General features: G+C 40.8%; 1 protein-coding gene across 2 annotated transcripts in view; it reads right to left on the bottom strand.

Moving 5' to 3' along the window:
- Positions 1–13913, bottom strand: part of tbl1xr1a (TBL1X/Y related 1a) — a 57160-nt gene extending 43247 nt beyond the window's left edge. For both annotated transcript variants that reach the window (XM_072659831.1, XM_072659832.1), the window contains exon 1: positions 13636–13913. The gene's annotated coding sequence lies outside the window, so the exon portion shown is untranslated. The remainder of the gene's footprint in view (positions 1–13635) is intronic.
- Between the last annotated feature and the right edge of the window lie 10834 nt (positions 13914–24747).

Raw genomic sequence — 24747 nt, 5'->3', positions numbered from 1 at the left:
ACGGAGTTAAAATCTGTTTTTAGTGTTCTTGCTCATTTTCTGTTCTGCTCTGAACCTCTGGAAACACAGACTGGGCTCAGCTACGGCTACAGGCCAACCATCTGCAAACGGCCTTTTTTTTATGGAGTTTAATTCAGACCGTTTATCTTCATGAGGGATTTTTTTTTTGCAGTGCTTAGAAAACTACACCAGCAAATATTTACTACAACACGGAAGTTCACCAGTGGTGTGCAAATTTACTGTGCAAAAGCTGCAGTGTTGGGAACAGCACATCACATCAGTCACTACAGAAAGCCACATGGACAGAGGCCCAATGTCAAAAACAGATTACAGTGTTTACATTCAAATGATCACATTTCAGTACTCCGGTGACAGCATTAAGGTGGAAAATATGAACCAGTTTGCAGAGTTGAGCCTATTGGGTCACTTTGTTGGGTTATTTCCACCATGCTGGGTAGCCCAGACACACAGTTACTGGACTGGGACTGTGCAGATAAAACAGATGAGACTAGCACCCCCAAGTAATTCTGCAGCGTGGCCATTGGTCCATTCATCATGAAATTGGCAGAAGCAGACAGCCAGATACACATCAAGTCAAAAAAGGGAAGGGGGAGTGGGATAAAAAAAAAAACCCAGCTAAAATGGAGATACAAGGTTTTTAATCAGACGGTGACGCTGTGGCACAGAGTATTGCGTCCATAAGAAAAGTACAGATCTTTCAAGTTTATTTATGCACAGATGTGCTAGGACAGGCAACTCCTTTTTAGACAATGAAGGAGCATGTGAATGTGTGTGTGTGTGTGTGTGTGTATACAGAGGAGTAGAAAGGGTTTCTCACTGTTCCAGGGAAAACCTCTACGGGAAAAGCAGCTGCAACACAGGATGTCAACAAATTACTGATGCAGGTGTCGTCTGAGCTCATCACCAGGGCCAGGTCAGGTGGCTCGAGGTCTTCAGCTCAATTCTCCGATTCTCATCACAAATTAATTCCTAACTCTCCCTGAGCGTGTCTGCCTGATGACAGGGGATCAGCTATGAAAGCTACCTTCTGCTCAGCCATGTTTAGTGGACATTTTGGCCCAAGTCGACTTTAGGACACTTCTCAGCAAGACAACACTAGAAGTAGCGAGTACTTTTCGCCGTTCAAGAGGTCAGCGTTTTGGCTCCATTACATCGTGGGAAGATTTCCAAACTATGGAATACTGTAGTACACTTCGTTCCTCCAAAACATGAGCATGTAAACACGAGCAGACTGCCATGGATGCGTTGCCAAGCACACGTTGTTAAGGATGTGACTGAGGGTACGTTCAGACAGCGGATCGTGTTGCGTTCAAACTGCCATTATATCCTACTGAAACAGGAGGGGGAGGCACAGGGATACTTATATATGTGAGTAAAACAACCAACCCCCTCTTCAAAGAATCCTATACACTGCTACTGCTGAGGAATCAAGGTTATCGGGCCTGGGTTCTAGTTTTTTTTTTTCATCTATTCATTTTAGTTTAAAGTGTGAGGTGGCGTCTAACTTCCCGCACATGAAGCTCTAGTCTGTGGGCTCCTGCTTTGAAACACCGGTCTACGTTCGACCTAATTTTTGGGGCGGAAAATACACTCAGGTCATCTTAAGATATGAGAGAGTAGGCGTGTACTGAAACCAAACCAAAACTGTGGTTAAAAATCTTAATTAAAAATGTGCTACTATACTACTTCCCATTAAACACCTCCAACTGTGCCTATTGAAAGAAAAGCATATAGTTTATCAAAATAAAACGTAATCACAACAATGATAAAATAGTCATATTGCCCACTTTCAACAGAAAGCACAACTGGCTCTGGTGGTTACTGGTAACTAGGATAACTTCTCTGATGCTAGCCAGAAGTAATTACTAAAAAAATAATAAATTAATTAAATAAAGTTCTTATTAGCATCTGCTGTACTTTATCCAAAATTCAGGTATTTATCTAGAATAGTATCCCTCCAGTATGAGTGTAAGAAAATATTGATATCAAAGTATTTTGATATGTTTTGCAACACTGTATCACAGTACTGATTTGTCATGAATGGTTTACATGTAAAGATTGGTGGCAGACAGTGATTCATTTTCAGTAGTGTTTAAACACAGACGACTAGAACGCATTCTTCAGATTCCAACTTTTCTTTTATTCAGATTTAATGCAGATGAAGTTTTTCAATCAATTAAATTTGTTCTTGCTTACCGAATCACAATATATTGCAATATATTGAATCATAACCCTTTTACCATGATCCGTATCGTATGGTTCTTGCCAATACACAGCCCGACCCTTCAGTCCTACTTTAATGTCACAATGTTACCAGTTTATGAACTCTAGCTGAACCTCGAATATGAAAATACGTCTGCAAGCACAGCCCTGGAACACAGATCCTAATGAAACTGCTTTAAGAGCATGGTTATCTCAGTCGAGGGTCAAGATGACCTACCGGAAGCTCTAGGAAGATCAAGGTTCACAAACACATAACACTGTACATACATACTGAACCTTAACGCTCAAGCACCCTGCTATTAACATCATAACTTCATCTTCGTCATCTAATCTAATGTGAGCCCATCAGCGGCCAGCGCTAAATACATTTTTTTCTTATTATGCATAGAATAATCACAGCCTGTAGCCTTAAATACCAGTCAAGCTCTGACAGCTACAGAACAGCTTATGTTCTATTAATTAACAGAAATTCAATTTAAAACATATCACTGCCTAAGACAAGGATTTATATTAAACTGTAATTTGCATGGAATATTGGAATTCTTGACATTTCGTGCATTGTTATGAAAGTTCAGTACTCTCATGTCTCCCTTATTATTAAGTGCAACCTTTGTCTTCATTGTCGTAGTCGTGCCATCTTTTAATAGGTCAACAGCCCATTTTACTGGGTGTACAAGAGACGTACATGCTTTGTGTTTCAGACATGCTGATGTCTGAAACCTAAAAGCAGACCATGCCATATACCAGCAATTTATCCGCCTGCAGCTCCTGCATTTAACCAGTGCAGCGCAACAGCTGATTATTTTATTTATTTTATATTTTTTATTTATTTATTTATTTATTTTAGAAAAAAGGTCATCCGTTGGGTACAATAAACATGGGATTAAATGGAGGATCAGTTCACCCAACAATTTAAAACAAAAATCAGTTATTAGGGATGTCCCGATCTGATCCAGTGACTCGGGATCGGTGGCCGATCCAAGCATTTTTAACGGAACGGGTATCGGCTTACGATCCACTTCCATGCTAAAAGGGATCCACTTCCGATCCACTTCCGATCCTTAGCTTTGCTGTTTCAGAGTGTCATCTGGTGTCCTCTGTCTAATCTTTCGGAAAGCTACCCCAGACAGAGTTCATCTGAGACCTTATTTCGGTGAGGAAAACTAAACAGAGCTTTATATAAACTGAAAGTCAGCTTCTTAGGCAAATTCTGCATTCCACCTTAAATAGTGCTGCAGTTTCAAAGAGTCTATGACAACAGCAGAGCGTAGCTGCTGCATTATTTAAGGTGGAACGGAAAGTTTGGGAAAGAGGAAAAAGCAGAGCCTCGCTGTAAATGAGAGAGCAGTAGGTAAAGAGGGTGTTGGGTGGTCTATTTTCTGCTGGTTTTTGTCCATGCTGCCAAAAACCACCCAGTTTGTTGTAGTTCTGCAACGACGATATATTATCCCATTAGATCCATTTGGGAAGATCTAACGTTCCTACTCCTGAATTCCATCTGGTTAGGAAACCATACTATGCCAGAAATGCTCTGTTCTAGCAGCGAGAGAACCACGCTCCTTTCTCGGGTTCTAAACCAGCTCTAAACGGTGCATTCAGAGCCGAGGAGGAGGCTAATGCTAATGCGCACACACACACACACACAGCCTAAGTGATGTGACTGCAGAGTTGTAAAGGAACTGGGAGCTAAATGGTCAGGTGGGTCAGTCAGACTTTACTATTAGATATTAAACACTATAGAGTGTAAAACAGTTTAAAACGTTGCTCCAAACAAAGTAGATCAGATTAGAATTGAGTCTGATTACAGAAGCCGGTACTAAAAATCGTGATTTTACTGCTGTTTACAAGTGTGGATTAGCACAGCGTACCTACATTGTGACGCTGTATTATTTACAGAAACAAAGACCTGATCGAAATCGGCATTGGCCGATAGTCACCATTAAGAGGCTCGGATCAGATGCTGATCTGGTTTGCATGAAAGCATCTGCTACAGAACTTCGGCAACACCACGCAGTACATTTCCAAATTCAAGTGCACAGAATTCCTCAGTCTATCTGAACTATTAGCCTCATCACCAACCTTAAGGTTGAGAATTCACTTCAGGAAAACATAGAAAACGACCTCTACTGTAACCTTTTGGCTTATTAATGTTCTGTAAAACTAAGCAACCTGTTTGAACAGGGGATAAAAGCTGTTTAAACTTTAAACAGTCCTTCATCAGCTCTACTTTCCAACATAGTGATCAGCAGCATTATACGGGAATCTAACATTTATTTGCAGGGTTACAGAATAAAAATGTAAAGAGAAGAAAATTCAGACACTTAGCATTACTATAAATCTGAAAAGTTAATAATGATAATTAGTTAAGCAGACATTAAGCGTGATAGCCCAGCATCGGTCTCACAGAGTGCAATAACGCAAATCTTCAAATATCGGTTTTATTCAACCTTCAAATCGAAGCATCGATACCAATACACCCATACAAACGTTTCCCAACAGTTGAATCCTGAAACCAATATCCTTCATCAAGTTGATACCAGTTGGTGTGCAGCTTACATTTTAGACAAAACCTTAAAATGTCAGCAAAGTGTGGCTCGGAAATTCCCACCTGACAATTGAATACCTTTCAACACCTTGTCACCATGTGCTTGACTACTTCAGAGAAGCGATCTTAATTTGAGCTTCTCTACAGCTTGTAGAGACCAGAAGCATTTGATTTTCGGTCCTCCATTAGTTAACACTTAGTCACTGTACTTTTTTTTTAATTATTATTATTCACTGTCCTTTTCTGCTGTATAAATCTGGGCCTTCTACTCAGCAGGAAGCTGCAGTAAACTATATTCCTGTAATGAGCCCACTTAGTGGTGATGGGTGGCAGGCTAATAAGTTGGCAATAATGAAATGTGTTATGCCAAGGCCATACTATTAAATGACATGTTAACTGAATTATGGACTTTGCTGCCTTTTTTAAGTGTTTCCTAATGAAAGGGGCTGTCTTTTTTAAGTGTTTCCTATACCCCAAACAACTACCTTAAGGGGGGGGTAGCCTATTACTAATGGCAATGCACTCAGCACTACAACAATTCTCCTCTCTGAACTTGACCTCTAGGTTACACACAACACCACTAAAAGTATGTGAATACTGCTGTGGGGGAGGGAACCTGCTGGGCTTTTGTTTGGGTGTGAAGGAACAGAAGAGAGAAATGAGAATTTTACAAAGAACCAAAGACTACAAGTCTACAGCTAAGAATTCCTAGCTGTTGCGTGGAACGAAACTTCACTTACAGATATAAGTGAGAAACACTGGGAAACAAATCTGCATTACCACCCTGGAATCAATCCTGGCCTGCAATCGGTCCTTAATGTAGTGTATAATACAATTAGTAGGCTGCCCTTTTTGTACCTCATGGTAGACTGCTGTAGAACTATACGAGACCTAACCAAAAAAAAAAAATCTACAAGCTGTTTCAGGTCAGAGTACAACGTGTACAAAACGTAGGGCTGTACCTGATGCTACATAAGAGACGCTGCATACAATAAAAGACTGCAGACTTACCAATATATGAAATATCAAGACAGACAGCAAACATACATTTCTCAAACTAAATGAACAAAAGAAATGAGCCAATATTTTAATCATTTTTAGACTTCAAGAAAAATTGTAGGCCTGGCAGAAACTGGCGACGTCACCCGCTCTAAACATCTAAACTCTAATCATTTCTCATCCTCTACAAGCGTTTTAATTACGACGAAAAAGCAAATGTTTGCCTTCTGTCTCTTTTCCTGCTCAACGAATAGCTAATAGGTCTAAACCGAAAGATCAGCTGGGCCTGTAGATGTGTGGTCCAACTTGCCCGTGTTATGACGAGCCCAGCAGAGATATACAGAATATCTATTCTGAATTAGCCTGCAAATAAACTCACTGCCTGCAGTAAATCTGCCCAGATAACTGGAGAATGGCTGCCTAACAAAGAGCGAATTCTTGCATACAGAGCTTGCTTTTGAGTTTGTAAGGACTCCTATAAAAACACCTCCATACTTTAGACCTTTAGATCCTTATTGCTAGCCTAACTTACCACCCCGTCTGCCTCAGCCTCTCAACTTCAGCTTGCTTCAGTAAACCACAGCGCATGTTGTCACTTAAACTTTCTTTTAGCAAGTGCGCCAGATTTCTCTGCTAGAACATAAAAATAGATTTAATTGCCATTATTACTTAAAATGTAACCTATGCTCATTTTTGTAAGCTTTGGTGTGCTTCATAATAAACCAACTACCTTCTCAATTGCTCGACTTGCTCTCAGTTGACTGACTGATCCCCGAGTAATGATTTCTTGGATATTATGGTAGTTACACGCACATTTAGCTCCTGTACGTTATCAAAATCTACACAATCACATGTTGTATCCAACTGACTTTTGGTTCTAGGTCTAATATGAGCGTGTTAACACTAACAAACCAGAAATATGCCTCAGTCCAGACAATAGAAATAGAACTACAAGTATAAATGCACCCTAGAGGGATAATAAAGTAACCCAAGTGAAAACAGGACTACATAATCATTTACTGGGACTAAACAATACATTATTTCACAGTTAAATTGTCTTTGTTCAACATCATACTATAAAAATAGAAATACTGATTTATTTGGGGAACTGTGTGATTTGTGGCCTCATGTGGGGTTCAATAGTATAGCCTAAGTGCATTATCTGCCCCATGAACTAGGTCTAGCTAGCACAGATTAGACAGTTTGGGCAGAAATTCCCATTGTAACATAAGAACTCATTCACTTTCACTTTCAGCTATCTCTGACACTCATAGATACATACATCATGCAGTAAAATTGTCTCCTTCAATATCACAGCAGTTCTACAACCACTGCTTCTTTACCATTCTCCCCAAATGTGCTATTAACCTCGCTGCTGACGGGCTCAGGCTAAAGACATGATTAAAGGGCTTACAAACTTGTCATGTTAATAGTTAACCACTGTTTGATTAACTGCTGATACGGATGTTGACTGACAAAGCACATTAGTTAAATGGTAGGCTGCAGCTATTGGAGGTTTTTGTTTTTGAATATCCCATCATGAGCTTTCCGCAACGTTACAACATATAGGAGACAAGGCATACATTATGATCAAGGTTTTAAAGCTGTTCAAATGTCCTCATTTATACTCATTTCTTCCTCACTTCACATGTAGTCAACCACCCAACAGATTTTGGGCGTCGTTCTGCTTTGCAGGTACAGGCCAATGAAGTTATGCAGCCACTGTATATTGTCGGCACCATGTCCATATAAGAATTCGGGGTCCAAGCTGAATTTCTTGATGACATAAAGGAATGGGACTTTTGAAAAATCACTATCACGTTCTGTGGGAGACAGAACTCCAAAGCCAGAATGTTTTGTCCCATGTACATTTTCCTCCCATTCGCCACTGAATATACATGCAAGCCAGCTTTGCCGCAGACTGGCAACCTCACCAACATACAGCCAAACCAACCTGCAAATTGTCAAATTAGCCTAGTTCTTTGGTACCAAACTTGTATCAAATAGTGAGTTTTGTGTACCTTTACACCACAAATCGCAATCTATATATAAATAACAGTTGGATTTGCATACAACCAGCACACAACCTACTTCGCCGGGTCCAACACGGTGCAGGAAAGTAGGCTGCCGTCCCGACTGCTTCGATAAAACTTTGAACTTGAACAACCCACACGAAGTATGCCTACAAGTATGTGGGCACTGACGGCTACATAATTTGAAACGGACGCCTTCATTTTCGAATATAAAGGGAATACAAATATGACTGTAGTAATAGATTAAGCAATGTGAATCTAATTATCATTTTTCTTTAGTGCAAAGCTAAAGAAAATATTTCAGATCCTCAACATGGGGTCAGGGAAAATGATGTAGATCTGATGGTGTTGTGATTCACTCTTATAATGTCATATCTATAGCTAACTTTAGCGCCAACCTATTCTTGAATAAAAATGCAACTGACAGCATGAGAGCCAGCAAGCAGTCCACAGCAATGGGCAACTTTGGCTTTGGGTTGTGCATGACATTAAGATCGTGACTAATTACAGTCTAAACACTAATTACATCAAGAGGTTGAGAGCATCATTAAAAAGCTCCAATAGTAAATACACGGAGTCAGATTCTCAGACAGGGATTAAATGTAGTATTGGACTACACTGCATTATAAGATCCTTCATTGGGGGGGGGTGGGTGAACTGTACTGTGTGAACTGTAGCTAGTATGATAAACATCACTGAGCTGAGGGACAGCAAGACAGTGGTGCCTATATGTGCAATATGTAGTAACACCCAAATACTGTACAGCTTGGAGTATCCAGTGATGCACACCGTTCTGATTAGGCAATCGAAATGAAAACTTGGTTTATTCCCAAGTGTTCATAAATCTAGGCTAAAATGAGTTCCAGTATACTGTATACCTGTATACACCCTATTTAAAAACACATCCTTTTTGCAGAGAACTGTAATACATTTTAATTTATTTATTTAAATGTTTGCATTAACTGACAATTTGATCGAAAACGTGTCTGTTTAAGCATTACTGAGTGGAGCAGGACTGGCGTACTAGCTTAGTCACGTGTCATCATCATAACAACCATGCCAACCACTTTGCGACATCTTTTAGTTCCAATAAGCAAGGTTAACCGCTACATGCAACGGCAAAACTGTTATAGATGGTAAAAAATGTATCAGAATTCCTAGCTGTCGGCCAAGTTCATGACTGAGCAGTACCCTAGTCCAAGTAGGAATCCGACGATCAGGTATTACTACCTGCGGAAACTCTCTTGCCTTCCATTTAGCTTTAGTCTGACAACGAATGAAACATATCCAAAACCGGACTGTTCCTTACTTGCAAATTCAAATTCACTGACGAAGTACTGCATGTAAGCATTGTGTCTTCCATTTGTTAGTCACGTGACCTTTACCTTACAGGCTGCAGCTGCCACTTTAATGATAACCATCAGTTTGTCAGATTGGAACTTGCTCCTTGTTGGCTGGAGCTGTTAGTCGGCTAGTGCCAACACCTAGTGCTAATTGGGGTAGAGTAGAGCTCACTGTGCTGCGAGCACTTACTTTGCTAGTGTCAGCTGACTTAAACCCCCCTCATATTTGTGTCTTTAACAAATCACCCCTGCACAACAGAGCATTGGTTTGCCAGGCCTGGACATCAGCTTAGCCGATGCCAGCACCTAGTGCTAACAAGGACAGTTGAAATCTAAGTATCTGAATAGCGGTTCTTAAGAATTTGCGTATACTAGTATACAATAAATAGTGTATTGTCTTTGAATATCATGATACAATATTTCTACCGCCCTACTACTACCAAGAAACACCTCATGTATATGTATTTTCATACAATTCTACCATATTTTAAGGTAGATAAAATAAGCGTTGGTTTTAGTAACATTAACTGAGACTATTCCAATACTTAGTTAAACTTCCAACAAATGCAAAAACCAGACACTAGCCACATAAATCCCATGTAACAGCTAAATCGCTGTCAGATTTTTAATGTAACTGAAAGCCATATCATTGTAGTAATTAGCATATTTCAGGAATATTAAAAGAACCAGGGTAAAAGATAAGGATATCCCTAAATCTAAGTGCCTTATAACATGACTCGTGCTCTATGAAAAACAAAAATGGGATAGTACCCTCCCAAATGCAATACGTTTAACAACACTCAACCCAAGTTCATTAACAGAGAAAGCATTATTCACAGGCAGTTCTACTATTTGGCCGTTTAATTTAGTACACCTTCAACATCTACATATTAAAGCTTCCCCATTTTCAAGACAGAATTCCGATTCAGAGTTTACTGTAAGTACATGACATGACAAAGGCCTGTCAACATCACACATTCACCACAGAAATCAGGACATTGAAGGAAGAGCTAGTCACAAGCAGAGCCCTCAGAAAAGCTTCACACATGCCCTGGTGTTAGAGGAAACATTACAGATGACTTTGTTGCCACTAGTGAACACAGGCCTGCCAGTGGGGTAGGTGGAAAAACTTAGTCACTCCAAGTTAACGTAGTCAAGGTGAGGTGCCCTGGCTGAAACGGCATGTAAGAGCTACATGAATTGCTTTTCAGAAACGGACACATCTGCACAGGCATATATATTTTAAGTTCTGAACTTAGTCAGCCTGGCCAAAGTGCCAAAAGCAAACGTACCCAAACTTTGGAGGTTCAAAGTACAACGATGGTGATGGGCCGAGGGCCAAAAAAGGCAAAAGTATACTAGTGCTGTGACAAACTTTAATGCCACTGATCATCGAATGTTCGAAAAATAGTTACTTTTATAATGCGAAATAAAAAGCGCCAATATTACAAAATACTTTGACATCATCTAAACACACTGTAAATTGAGTTAACTCTATAAATCCAATCTCACCCGGCACACCAGAACAACTGCTGCGTGATCTTAGGCTACATTCATAAACGTGTCCAAAATACAACTGCATCCTTTGGTCGTTCACATCGTCTTATATGTGTTAATGCATTTTTGCAAATATGAGCCACGTATTGAGTAAAACATTTTAGATTTGAGCCACTTTTACCTGCTGTGTGAACGCAGCCTTAGAGGACGTAGCTCAGTATGCTGAATAGCTGACACTAAAACCACAGTAAACACACAGAAATACCAGCAAACCCACCATGTTTACATGCACGTCAATGGTTAATTCTTAGTCCATCTCAGACAGATAGTCTAAATAAGCTATGATCATGCAAACACCACAGTGCGATTAGCATAGCCTGACCACATGTCTCACACCTGTGAATATTTAGCTTTTTGTCTTTGGCTCTTGCAACATTTTAGAAAATATATGTCCACATAAGATTGCAAATCAACTCTAAAACACTGGCGTGAGCATGCCAGCTCAGTATAGATATCTGATATCTAGGGCCAACATTGTGCGTAACAGCCAAAATAGACCTAAATACACAGCCCAGCTGAAGCTCTGAAGATCGTCTTAATCTTGTTCAAAAAGCAGGCCTCCTTAATCCAATGTCTCACACACATTTAACTCAATCTGTACCAGAAAAAGTTGGTACAAAATTTTTAAAACAAAGCTTCACATGGACAAGATCACAGTCGAGTGAAAGCTACATTATACAAAAATTGATGTTTCTTGTTTCTGGGCTCCTCCTACAGTCGGTTAGCTTAATTCACTTTTTGAGCCACTATACACATACATTTCTGGACAAGCTTAAAGATACAGAAGCATCACTTTAAAAGGGGGAAGACGCATGTGGACTGACTCAGTTGAGTATATTTCAGTACTGTGTTTTTTTTTTTTTTTTTTTTTACACACCCAGGTAAACTTGCACTCTCAAGTGTCACACATCAATTAAAGAGATATATTTGTAATTATGTATTTCCTAAAACATCTACAATACTGTACAGAAATAAAAAAAAACATTATATAAAGTAATAATAGTATGCTTGATCTCTCATGGGGAGGGGGTGGTGACAAAAGGGTAACTTTCTGGCAAGCCAAATCAGATATCCACGTGGGCCATCATGTCGCACTCTGGGAACCCCCGTCTAAACAATAACAAATGATAGCATCCTCAAATGTAAGAGCCAAAAAAGTTCGTCCCCACAACTGAAAAAGCCTCACTACAAGCAAGTAGTCGGCAACCTAGTTTAGAGACAATGGATCAATTTGCACAATAAATTAGAAACAGCAAGTCAGCTTAAACTACTTTATCTGATGACCTGTGCATAAAAAAAAATCTTGGTGTAGTTCAGAAAAGCACAGACTACTGAAACCGAGCGACCATCTGGCCATCTTATCTCTGCCTCGCAACCTTGAGGCCTTAGAGCGAAACAGGGTCAACCCTCCAGCACGACACTGTACAACAAACCCGTCCAGCCTTACATTCCACACGGAAAACCAAATAAATTCCCGTCCACTGGAGCACTGTCTGTCTGCTGGAGGAGGTAAAGGAGGGGAAGCCTGGCTCTAGATTTCATCCGTACCATCCCCCACATCTTGCATCAATCCACCGTCAAGCACCAGTTACATAACCGTGCCACTCTACCAGAGAACAGAGACAGGCAGCGACTTAAGACAAAGCATTAGCTGCTGAAAAATGGGGAAATCGAGATTCACACGGTGTCAATGCAGTTATCTTCACATCAGGCTTTTGCAAACCATTCCGGTTGGTTATTCCTGAGATCAGACAGACAAACACGCGATACGGAGGAAGGACGGCACGCTCGGCATCCAGAGAGACTTCACCGTTTAAACCACGTTTCAAGCACTGGAGGTTTCGAACCCGAGCAGATCTAGGCCACTGACATAACACGCGCTCCCCTCCCCCACACCAAGCCAAAAGCTACAGCCTGGCCCTTGAGGTCCAAAGGAGAAACCTACAGCAGAAACAGTGGCAGAAACCCACCCGAAAGTTCACAGTGGTGGTCAGATTTGTTTGAGACCTGCTGCACTGTAAAGACACTGGCAGTCTGGGGAGAGCAGCTCTGACTGGGAGTTGGGCTCCCCTCCCCCACCACAGGCTGGAGTTACTCCACAGCTTCACTGCTGTCATGTGAACATGGCCTTGCACAAGAACTGCCCAACAAATGGTCTGGAATTGGGAATAGAAGCTCGGGACGTGCATGTGTGCGTGTGTGTGTGTGTGTGTGTGTGTGTTCTCCACTCTTAAAAATGATTTCGGCCATCAGCTTAACTATGTCCCATGACCAAGCTGGCAGCCCCTTCTAGCTTGGGGGCTTGGGGGCTTGGGGGGGTGGGGGTCAATATGAAGGTACTTGATGATGTGCTACCGGTGCTAGAGGTGATACATACAGAGCAACCAGGAGGTTGATGTGGTACAGTAGGCAATCAGGCAATCAATCAATCCATCATTAATTAATTGATTGATTGATTAATTAATTGCTTAATTAAATAAATAAATACTTACGTTCAAATTACAATTAAAAAAAATATAACAGGAAAATATGAAAGCATGTGTTTAATGTGTGTGTGTGTGTGTGTATATATGCATGTACACAACATATAGCACTACCATAATAACAGTATTATATAAGCATAGCAAGATTCCTGCATTTACATACACACGCACACATTCACAAAACACGCACAGTGTGTGTGTGTGTGTGTGTGTGTGTGTACGTACACACACACACACACACACACATTCTCTCTCGCTCGCGCTCTCTCTCTCTGCCCATCCCCCACCCGGTCCTATCAGCTAGCTAAGAAATACCCTTGTCAAACAATAAATGGTCGTATATCGTTATAAATCCCTTCGACGGTCTTTTAAACATGCCGGCGACGTCCTGTGCCCGATATAACGAAGAAACGGCAGAAAAAAACACTTACTTTAAATATCCGGATCAACACAAGGGGAGCCTTCTGTGCTGTGCTGCCTGTGTGGAATTTCCTCCTCCTCGACTATTTTTTAAAACAGAGCCGCAGCAGAGCGTTATAAGCCCGCTCTGAGGCGTCGGAGAGCGAGTTAAATTCCCAAACGACCGTCCGGTCCGGTTTACATCGGCGCAGATAGGACTAAAAACCCTTAAAAAACATATTTAAGAGCGAATGAGTACATTGTGGGGCTGTTTGCTAGTGGAGAAAGCCAAACGGTTCAGGACCAGCCAACGGCTTCAGACACTCAAACACTGGAGAGGTGACTTTCCAGGCGAAAATGGGGGGAGGCCTGGGCGGTTGAGTTCTGCAGCTTTGTTGAAAACCGAAGCCATAACGCAGACGTCAAAACACACCGGCTGCCGTTTGTCGTACATTTCTCAACTTAATCACCTAAATAAGGCACGTCGCGTATAACATTTTAAATAAGGGGTTTTTACAGGTAAGGGGTTAACATACAACCTGAATGAGGACACTGCAGTGTGTTTAGTTTCATTTAAAAATGTCTGCTCTGAATCAGCTTATTATGAACAATTATTAACAATTATTTATTACTAAAAAACTAATATTCTGTGGTAATGAGACCTGTATATTTTTTCTGATATTAATTTTAAAATGTTAAAAAAATTTTTTTACTCATTATACAGAAAAGAAAGTAAACGTTCCAACTTGCAATGTGATTGGCTAAGAGTCCTTTTACATGCCATGGCCAAAAAAAGACCCTTTGCTTCCCGTCAGTGATCATGATTGACTACAGATAGTAGCTTCCCCCTTGCCCACATGAAATTTGACTAATTATACAGAAACGAATGTAAACGTTCCAACTTGCAATGTGATTGGCTAAGAGGCTTTTAACATGCCATGGCCAAAATAAGACCCTTTGCTTCCGTCAGTGATCATGATTGACTACAGATAGTAGCTTCCCCCTTGCCCACATGAAATTTGACTAATTATACAGAAACGAATGTAAACGTTCCAACTTGCAATGTGATTGGCTAAGAGGCTTTTAACATGCCATGGCCAAAAAAAGACCCTTTGCTTCCGTCAGTGATCATGATTGACTACAGATAGTAGCTTCCCCCTTGCCCACATGAAATTTTACTAATTATACAGAAATGAAAGTAAACGTTCAAACTTGCAATGTGATTGGCTAAGAGGCATTCTTTGCACACCAATATCCAGACATCCCCATCCCTAAATAAAACCATCGCCCATCAACCCAACCATGGCCCACACAAACACTAACACCCGTATACACATATATAAGTTGTATATTTATTATTCTTTCATATGTCATACTTTTGTGATTTGGTCTATCCTGTAAACCACGTTGGGTAGCTCAGTGCACCCTCGGTAGCTCTTCACACTTCACTGTGTTTACAAGGAGTTCACCACGCTCATTCAAGATTCAAGATTCAAGAGTTTTATTGTCATATGCACAGCAGAAACAGACAGTTACGCTGTACAATGAAATTCTTACTTTGCTGTCCCTCCATTCACCAATAGATAAAGATAACAAAAAAGAAATTAATAAATAATAATAAAAATAAAAAATATATACGAAATAAATAAAGTATAATAATATAAGTTGAAGTAAATAAAATTAAAGTAAACTTTTTCTCATCACGAAAGACATTCGCTATGCTAACAGCTATGCTTTTTTTTACCGTCATGGGCAATAGAAAAGTCAGTGTTGTAAAAAAGGACAGCAACACTGTCATTATTGTGACCCTATAAGAAGGGGTCATGTGTTATTTTCTATTTTGAACACTCTGTTACGGAGCTGCAGGACGCTAAACTGAACCGATGCACAATGAATGAGAGCGGTCGACTGTAAATCCCGCCCACAGAATATGGTGATATTTTTCAATGATAGGTCTATTGCACAAAAAGAGAGACCAATCAGAATGTCCTCTGTGTCACACTCTATGTCTGACTATGTCTGTCCCACACTCAAAAGGGCACCCAGAAAGGGTACGAGTGAGCCTGAAACAAAGAATTCAGATTTCCAGGATGTTTGTATGTAATTTCCAGGTGCCAGGAAGCCACTATCAATATGCAGGGAAATCCCGTAAGTTGCTGGAGGGGTAAGATGTCCAAATGTCTCACAATGAGGGTACCCAGCACTCATCTCCTTATTAGACCACCTTACTCACCTGTAATCTAACAACAACCAGAAGTTTAAAATTACAAAATGATATATACAGGGTTCAAATGTACATACACCCACTTAAATTATTAGCTCAGTGGTGCTGAAATTTCCTAAAAGTCTTTTAACATGCCCTGGCAAAAGACCATTTCCTGTCAGTGATCATGATTGACTACAGCCAGTAGCTTAAAAGGGTTTGTTTGGCAGCACTCACTGGATTGACCAGCACATGGGTACAATGGGAATGTCCAGCGAGCTCAGTGCAGAACTGAGAAGGATGATTGTAGCTTTGAACAAGGCATGAAGGAGCCATTTCTAAACAACTGCACATTCCAAGATCACCAGTTCATCAAGTTATTGGGAGGTGTAGCCAATTTGCCAAGGTCTGAAAGAAGACCTCAACTGTCACACTTAGCTGATAGGAAATTATGATTGCCAGTAGCAACCCAGGAACAACCAAGGTACAGTTCTGCTATTCACTGGAATTTGATAGAACCCCAGTGTCACGGTCTGCAGTCAAGCAAGTTCTACATTGCCATGGACTAAGAGGCTGCCATCCAAGAAATCAATGGACAAGCTTGGTGGTGGTGGTAGCACCATGCTTCAGGGCTGTTTGGAAACTGGTACATTGCAGTTCTTCAGCATAACCACGAAGCTAGATGTTTGAAACCTGGACGCAATTGGGTGTTCCAACTGGCCAATGATTCCAAACCCAATGTAAAGACGGTTGTGAAATAGATAAAGTAGGCTGACAACATAACAGGTCTCAAATGGGCCTTTCTGAAGTTCAGATCTGAACCTTATACAAAATATGTGGACAAAAAGCTCTTAAAAAGTCAGGTCTGTGCCAGGAAACCAACAAATTTCCAACCAATTATTCCAGGAAGAGTGGTCAAATATCCAACCTTTTTGATGGCTACCAGTGTCTGGTAAAGCTATAGGTAGTCAGCCCTGTGTTGACTACCAGGAACCCCCCACAAAATTAAAACTCGAAAACTCTAATTATTTGTCTTTTTTTTATTATTTCAAAAAAGACTCATTCTGCCCCAGAAAAGTGTTGTTGTCACTGCTACTCCATGCCCAGCATGCTCCATGCCTTCTGCAGTAGGCTGTGTAACCTTTGGGAAGCGGGCAGGATAGTACTCTGTGATGAACTGTGTGACGTTTCCTTCACTTTCACTGACGGTTCTGTATCTCTCAGCTCATCCAGAAAAGCCTGTTCTTTAGTGGTGGTTCAAAGCCTGAATTACACTTCCATGTCCCAACTGTAGGGGAGACTAGGTGCAAGAAACACACATTTTCCTTAGTGCTGCTTCAAAGAGCAAATCTATTGAGACCTTGACAAATAGAAAGTAGAGGAAATGTGCTACACAGCATGAGCATAATGTTTAAAAATGCTAACAAAAGCAGGCCCTAAAAAGTCTAGTAATAGAAGAATTGGAATCGACCATTAAATTCACGATTGATGATTTCTCAACATTAACCAATAAGATCATGTTTCACTTCCCCTCAACCAACACCTCCAGAGTGTCATAGACAGAAAACACTGTGCAAAGAGCCCGGGAAAAGAGCTCAGAAATGCAGTTTGTTATGGTAGGAAAGAAAATGTTTGACTCTAAAAACAGCTCTGATGATTCCCGGCACCCTGGTGTTTCAAAAACTTCTGAATTTTTGCCTAGAGCCAGGTGTACAAATAGATTTATTCCATGGGCAATTTTAACCCAACCAAGAGTTGCTAGCATGGCAGCCCACACATTCAGTAAGGCATACGTAGGTATGTAGGTATTTATTTAAATTTGTGCATTATGAAACTGGCCATCACTGAATTAGCCAAATAGTCAATATTCTATACTTTTTTTTTTCTTTTTCAGACTTGACCGAGCTGTCTGTGAGGTGCTGACTACTGATTTGCCTACACATTCATTTTACTATCAGCTCCTTTCTGGCACACAAAGACCAGTCAAGCTCTGTTTTGTGGAGACTGACATTTTGTTAGCGAAGGACATTTCCATGGAAGAATTTGCCAGTCCCTGTAAATTTTGTGACTGATTGCCAGAGCCCAGAGAAGTAGCTTGAGGGAAACTGCTTTTGGCAATGCACATAAGACCTTCAAAAATGTCCAGCTTCATAAATTCTGTGATACTAGTCGAGAGTGGGCTAAATCTGAATGCCAAACATGAACTGTTCCAGGCATTACTTGGTAATGCGTCACCATGCAGGGCTTTTGGAATGTTCCCTGCATTCTATCTGAAAATAACATGTACTTCAACCTAAGATCAACCTTGTTTAAAATGCTGTCGAACTTCGAACGAGCTGAGAGAGCCGATAAAGATCTGTGCAGAACTGCACTCTTACAGATACTCACTGTACTGGGCTGAGTGATGTACTCGTGAGAGGAGCATCCGGTTAGTGGTGTTAAAAGTCTTTACTCTGCTTTCTCCAGTAGGCATGTTTTACACATTCTAAGTCCTTTTCACTCTGCAAGTTTGTTCACCCTGTGGCCATCTTTGCAATGTCATCGGACGAGTATTTCCAGTCATACGGGACCAGACGTCTATCTCTATGAATGGGCAGAGACCAATATATTTTAAACTTCAGTTTGGATTACAGTTTCAAAAACTAAATTAAAATTACTGATGAAATTTGACAAAAAGCTCATAAATCGTTTGTACAAAAATGTGACTGTTCTGGCTTGTGTGCTTGCACTGATCTTCACGTTAGAAGGTAGTTCCTTCGCTTGCAGTGTTCCCAGCAAGCTGATTGGCATTGACATTTTGATGAAAGTTGGGAAAAGGAAAGGTGAGCATTACAAGAACTCCCATTCATATTTCAACCAATAGCTGGTCCCCATTTATAACGACTTAGGTTTAAGTAAAAAAACAAAACAAAACACAACACACTATCGACAAAGCGGATTTCTACACTGGCTTCAATGAGTTTCTGCATCCATGAGTGAGGTCCGCATTGCCATCCAGCAGCTGACTAAAGAAATGCAGCATCTGGTGGCTTTGCACAACACTACAGCAACTAGCAAAATATAGATCATGTGATCTGACCAGCTCATAGGATCTGCTAAATGACCAATACATAGCTTATAGATCCTTCCATCGTTATATTAATGTGTATATATTGTGTGTTTTAGTTTATTGTGTTTACTTTGTATTTTAACTACAGGTTTTTTTTTATTATGCACCTCAGATTTCCACTCACCTTTACGTCTGTGCTAAACAGCCTTATGTACAATGTAGCAAGAAATACCAATACGCTCGCACAATGCTGTTTAACATGACAATAAATGATTTGAATTGAAAAAGAAATGTGATTCACCAACATCTTTTCACATCAACAACATTTCCATTTATTTAGACATGTACGGAGCTCTTTATTTATTTATTTATTTATTTATTTACCTCCATATAAAACAGACATAACTATACATCACTGAATACGTAAGCAAAGTCTTATATGAGAATAAATCGTTTGTGTACAATTGAAATGAATTAGTTTGAGAATGTCATTCACGCTATCTCCTATGACTAAGAGCCGAGCGACTGAAATGACACAAAGCTGCATCTGAAATCCTGAATACTCAGGCCGAGACAGCCATCTGGCATTTCACGCCAGGGACACAGATAGATACCACATTCAAAAGAGGAGAAAAGGAGGCAGGCAGGATGAGGAGCAATTGTTTGACGATTGGCACAAAAGACACTCCTCTGCGAGGTTTCGAAAACAAAGCCTGTGAATGGTGGCTCGCAGGGCAGAGTGCGAGCTTTAGTCTGAAGAAGCAGCAGGGAATTAGCAGCAGAGACGAAATCAGTACACAACACAGGGGTTAGGGCACCACCGAGAGAATACGGCTTCGGCAAACTTCTGCAGCACAAAGTGTTTTGTCCTTCTGTGCTAATCTAATCACAGCTTCTACATATACATAGACATGTACTGTACATATACCCTCACTGAGCTGCATGTCACTGGTTAGGGAACTTTATACCATATAACAGCTTTCGTTCTTCAAGACATGGATTCCATAAGCTATTGGAAATGTTCCTTTGGGATTGTGGTCCATTTTGACTTGATTGCATATTTTTCAGGAGCACTTTCAAAAAGACTGGAGAAATCTCCAGTTCTACCACATTGGAGTTCAGATCCAGTTACTGGGAAGGCCACTGAAGAACACTGAACCGACTGTCTTATTTTCATGAAATCAGCTGGAAATGACTTTTCTTTGTTACATGGTGCATTATCATGCTGGATGTAGCCATTAGAAGATAAGGTAATTTGAGGTCATGAAGGGATGCACATAGTCAGCAACAATACTCTAGGCTGTGACTTTCAGGCAATGACTAATTGGTATTAATGGGTCCACACTGTGCCAAGAAAACATCGACCACACCATTACACCACCTCCACTAGCCTGTTGATACAAGGCAGGTTAGGTCCATGTATTGATTCATGCCGTTGGAACCGTTGGTGAGCCTGTGGCCACTGCAGCCTCAGCTTTATGTTCTTGGCTGACAGAAGTGAAATTTGAGATTTTGGTCTTCTGCTGTTGTAGCCCATCCGTCTCAAGGTTCAACGTGTTGTGCAAGAGATTCTTTTCTGCTCACCAGAAACGTCTGCAGCCTTCTTGTTAGGTCGAACCAGCCTGGCTATCCCTGGCTATTGCTTTTTTCCAGTTCTGATGGTTGATGTGAACATTACCTGAAGCTGCTGGTCTGTATCTTTATGAGCTTATATATTGCACTGCTGTATACATACACCACTGTGCAAGATCCTTATGCACTGGGAAAATGACCACAACACAGCTTTTCTAGTCCCTGTAGAGAAGTATGGGACTTGTGCTGGAGCTGATAAACCTGTTGGCACCATGCCTAATGCCAGACGTGGGCTAGAGGGGTATAAAGCTTCACAGCATTAAGATGTGGAGCAGTGGAACTATAATTACACTTTGCAATAATGGTGCCCCATCCAACACTTTTGGGATGAGTTATGGGGATATGGGGGTAAGGTGAGGTGGTAACCATCTAACTTCTGACTTTCATCCTGAATGCTTATGTCACTGAATGCAATCAAATCTTCACAGCAATGCTCCAAAATCTAAAAGAAAGACTTTCTTGGACAGTAGAGACAGTTACTCCAACAAAAGCAAGATCAATTCTTTTTTTCTTTTCTTTTTTTTTTTTTTTTTTTTTTTACATATCCTGGACTTCAGAAGAAACAAAGAATGAGCAGGTGTCCCAATACTTTTGGCCATATAGTGTAGTGTTTGTGTTTGAATTTTACAGCATGAATGTTTGTTTATGTTTATGTTATCGGCCCATTGAAGACATTATGCAGTAGGTTCCAAAAGTCTAAGTCTACCGTGAATGGAATTACCAATGTAAGCAAACACCTTTCAATAAATACACTATATGGACAAAAGTATTGGGACACCTGCTCATTATTTGTTTCTTCTGAAGTCAAGGGTATTCAAAAAAGAGTTTATCCTGCTTTTGTTGGAGTAACTGTTACTGCATAGCACTTTCGCATAGAGCTGTATGCTTCAGAGTATGTATGTACTATTAAACAAAGCACTTTGAATTATTACATATGATCTGTCTTCTAATTATGTGGACTGCTTCGATCTTTTTGTCTGTCAATGGTGAAACTAATTTCTGTTTCTGATCACTTCATATGTCTATCTGTGTATCTGAAGGATGTGACACATTTTACCACCACTGATGGTAGAAATAAAGTGATGAAAATGATAAAATAAATTAAAACCACCAGATAATTAATATGTGCAACTAGTTTTGCATGTTGGGAAAGAAACATCTGCTTTGAAACTCTGTAGGATCAAATGTAAGAAGTTATTAGCAGCATACACTGCTCTGGTGTAGGAAGTGACACCTCTGAGCACTACAACAATAATAACTATACATGTATTGTAATACGGAAAAACATCACTAATACCATTAAAGCAACACTATGGCAAATTGGCATTTCTTGCTCCTGAGCTCCCCCTACAGTAGGGCAGCCACAACGTAAGGACACGTTTTTCTGGATGATCTAAGAAACACAGAATCGTTTCGACTGGAGGTGAAAGAAGCATGTGACCTGACGTGGTACGGTAACATCACTGCAATTTAAACAAATATGACTTGGGTTACGCCGCATTTCGCAGTTCTTGCAAGCGATATCCTGCACGCTTCTCCAGAGTTACGTACTGCAGTTAACAGCGCCCCAAGCCCGAAGTAACAGCAGCAACACTGATTTACGACAATTTTGCAGATGTTATTTTAAGGTAAAAATACTACATACTGTTGCTTTAAATAGCAAAATTTAGCTGAACCCCAATCATTTAACGAACATTAGGCATGTAGTTCTTTGTCTATGTGATTACACACACCCTATAATACTAGCAAAACAACGAAAAATTGATCTACTGATAAAGTATTACACTAAAAAACAATTAATAATAGCATTAAGTAAACATGGTGTGAAGTATATCACAGCCATGAAGGGTCTGCTGAACCGCGATCACTGAATGAACCTGTTCGGTTGGCAGTTATTCCTTCATTTTCACACGTCGTTCCAGTTTTTAATGACTCGGACGTGCCACCCCGTCTGCTGGAATGCTGGGATACGTTCAGACAATGACACCGATGGATGGAGTCCTTCAGAATGGCTGCAACCTAACTCTCGAATGTAAAAATAGCATTCTGAAACCCTGCCACCATTTTTAGACAGTGTTGCAGTGAGCGCTACGTCCGCATCGCTTGTAACTTCCGTCTGCGAGGTGTAATGTTTTGCAGATTTCACTGAGCACTATCAGTTGGACCATGTGCGGTGGGTGGGGGAAGGGCAGAAGCAGAAAATCCTTTCCAGCCCTGCTGTTTTTCCACCGTCTGACTCAGGGCCTGTGTGGTTTTGGCAGACACAGAGAGGCATTTCCTGTTGAAGGAATACACGTAATTCGCAATTTTTCAAACCCATTTTCCCCATCATTATCCACTGAACCACAACACCCTTCAAACTACGCACATCATCTTCCTGCTTTCATACCACCACCCCCCCACCCCCCACCTGCGCACTGAAGTACTTCCACAGCTAAGACAGGAACACATTGTTCCTAGGCTGTGTTTCTCACTCGAGTGGCACTCCTGGCCATTCTAGCTGTGCGATCTCTGGGAAAAAGGAGAGCGAACGTCGTAAACTGTGGAAGGGCTGCAGCTAGAGCTTATGTCTGGAGCTATGAGACACTGCAGGATCCCACCCCTCCCCCACGCTGGCTTGTAAACTCATTTTTGCCTGGCTGGTCATTCCCTGCAATAGATAGATTCCACCCCACCCCCTATCCTTTGCTCAGTCATTCAGACTTGGAAAGTCAATAACAAGCTGACATCATCATTGGTTTGTATATTACACTGCTGCTTTCATAGCCACTGTCTCCTAATAAAATGGAGCCTCGTAGTTTGAGATGCAAATATCACTGGAAAACGACGTTCGAATGGCAGCAATTAAAAGCTGTTGTTCAGCAGCGTGCATTTCTGTGTGGCAGCAGTGTGTGGAGCATTGTTTGGTGTGACTCCCCTGGTTCCTGACCTTCACATGGTCACATGTGGTATCAGTTTGACAGGTCTCATAATCCCACGGCAGGCCCGGTGCCTCTGGGTGTCGGAGCAGCCAGTTGTAAAGGAACTGTAAGCAGTAGGTAGAATGCAGCGTGTACAAGCACACTTTCTTACGAAACTGCACTACTACGCTATATGGACAAAAGTTTTGGGACACCTGCTCATTCATTGTTTTTTCTGAAGTCAAGGGGGGGTTGTCCTGCTCCAGTGTCCAGAGAAGGCTTTCTGCTAGCGTATGATTGCGTTCAGAGTCAAGAGCCTTAATGAGGTCATGGTCCCCAACTCCTCAACTCACACGTTAGTTAGAATAGAGATCTGATGTGTTCCTAGCAGAGACAGATCAATTTGGTGGCGGCCGCAGTCGCATTCAGTCAGAAGAACAATCCAGCGAGCATGGTATGTTGTGCTGAAGGCTTCGTGGCTTTGTATACTATACCCTTGTATGGCTTGAGTTGCGAACTGGATGATAAAAGGTCACTAAGGTTAAGTTTACCAACCACATCTGAGTATATTCTAAAGACGTCGTCAGGCTCATTGCCAAGGGGAAGTAGTGAGTACACACAGTGGCAGATCTAAGAGAACAAAAAGCAATTGTATTCCCAGGTCGAAGTTCATCAGATCCTGGCAACCATGTTTGAAAAGGCAAGAAAATTAGAGACACTCATCCCACATGGTCTAACTGGCTTAGCACAAGTCAAGCCCACCGCAGCTTCTAACAAGTTAATGCTAATCCAGGTTTGACTGACCAGCCTTGTTTGCTGCTCCACCAAAATCTCGTCAGTTTGGACGAGTGTTAATTATATAGCTACAAAGTTAACAAAAGTCTCATTCGGCCTAACGGTTATGGCACTGCTTAACTTAACATTTTTGTTCCTCTATTTTGTATGTGATTAACATTTTTAGGATAGATCAGGGGTGTTGTTTATAAACCCCGGATACACACTGATGTAAAGTGGTTGTATTTGATGATTCTTCTTCTTAAAATAGGAATTTCACATTAAAGTGTGTGTAGATTAAAGGATAAGGGGCAAAGGAAATGATTGAAAGGGCACTATGTTTAATTCAGTAAATGGCTAATGTACGTTATATATTTGAATAACAGGCTAACCTGCTACCTATAGAATTAGCACAATTAGCATGGTCAATGCATTTTAATAAAAGGTTATTTTTTCTATATTTAAGTTTTAGCATCAATAAATGTCATGAAACACATACAGTTTACTATAAAATGAATTAGTCGACATGCTAATGCTAATGGGCCCATGGGTCAGTAGTGTTGGACAATTAACATAACCTAGATTA

This window comes from Salminus brasiliensis, chromosome 17 (assembly GCF_030463535.1).
Source record: "Salminus brasiliensis chromosome 17, fSalBra1.hap2, whole genome shotgun sequence".
In the NCBI taxonomy this organism is placed as follows: Eukaryota; Metazoa; Chordata; class Actinopteri; order Characiformes; family Bryconidae; genus Salminus; species Salminus brasiliensis.
This window is presented reverse-complemented; position numbering and strand designations above follow the sequence as displayed.